This window comes from Corvus brachyrhynchos, unplaced genomic scaffold, assembly GCF_000691975.1.
Source record: "Corvus brachyrhynchos isolate BGI_N302 unplaced genomic scaffold, ASM69197v1 scaffold141, whole genome shotgun sequence".
Lineage (NCBI taxonomy): Eukaryota > Metazoa > Chordata > Aves > Passeriformes > Corvidae > Corvus > Corvus brachyrhynchos.
The window spans coordinates 271,675-272,937 of record NW_008236186.1 but is presented as its reverse complement, the minus strand read 5'-3'; the positions used below and the strand labels follow the sequence as shown (position 1 = coordinate 272,937).

The 1,263-nt window shown below is 62.1% G+C and overlaps 1 long non-coding RNA gene across 1 annotated transcript in view; it reads left to right on the top strand.

Annotated features, from left to right (window-relative positions):
- LOC108447799 overlaps nt 1–1,263 on the top strand; it is a 6,514-nt gene that overhangs the window by 3,709 nt on the left and 1,542 nt on the right. The gene's annotated exons all lie outside the window — the stretch shown is intronic.

Genomic DNA, 1,263 nt, shown 5'->3' with positions numbered 1-1,263 from the left:
CACCCCAAACCTCTCAGCCCTCATGGCCCCCCTCCCTTAGCCCCAACAACGTCCCCTTAGCACCCACAGAGATCCTTCTAGACCTCCCTAATCCCCCAGAGACACCCCCAGAACCCGCAGGATCTGCAGAGCCCCTCTGGGATATTCCAACTGCTCCCCAGTACTCACAGCTCCCCTCCAAGTGCCCACAGAACCCTCCCAGGCCCCCTCCCTCAACTCCCATAGGAGGATCCCCCTTGGACCACCCTTGGGCCCCCAGCCCTCACCTCCTGCAGCACCAGCAGGGCCGTGCCAGTGGTAAGGGGCCCTCCGGGTGAAGAGCAGGCAGAGTTCCTGCACCTGGGACAGGGGAAGGGATAGGGGAACAGGGGGACATGGGGATGTTGGGGGATATAGGAGGACATGGGGGATGTGGTGACATAGTGGGACATGGTAAGCCATGGGAGGCCATGGGGACGTGGGGGGGATATGGGGGACATGGAGACATCAGGGGTCATGGAGGGCACAGGAGTGGGGATGACATGGAGCGGGGCTGTGGAAGACATCAGGATATGGGGAGACATGGGGACATCCTGGTCTGGGGCCATCACCCTGGGGATACCTTGCGGACATGCTAGAGACATGGGAACACCCTGGTTGTCACCCTGAGGACACTTTGGGGACACCCCAGGGACAGGGACACACTGGACGGGGACACCCTCGAGGATGGGGGTGTGGGGACACCGTGATGGGGACATCTTGCACCTTGGGAACACTCCAGGTAGGGGGACAAGGGGGTAGTGACACTCTGGGGACATCTTAGGGATATCCTGGGCATGGAGATATGGAGGGCATCCCCCTGGGGACACCCTCTGTGGGGACAGGAGACACAATGACACCCTGGGGGCATGGAGAGAACCCTCTAGGGACACCCTAATGGGACAGGGAGACAGTGCCGCCACAGCAGAAGGGGTACAGGGGACATCCAGTCTGGGAGGCCCCCGGAGGATGGGTGGACACAAGGACATCAGGAGGCACACAAGGACACTGAGGGAGGACAAGGCCACCACGTGGTGGGGGGAGGGCAAGGACATGGTGGTGCTGGAACAGTGTGGAGGGGGGGCCCTTTATGTAGGGGTGGTCCCAGGGCATCCCAGGGAGTGTTTAGGAGGTCCCAGGGTGGATTTGTGTGGTCCCAAGGGCTTCTCAGCAGGTGTTTGTGTGTCTCAGGGTGGATTTGGGGGATCCAGGGGGGGTGAGGGACCCCAGGGGGTCCTGGGGGGG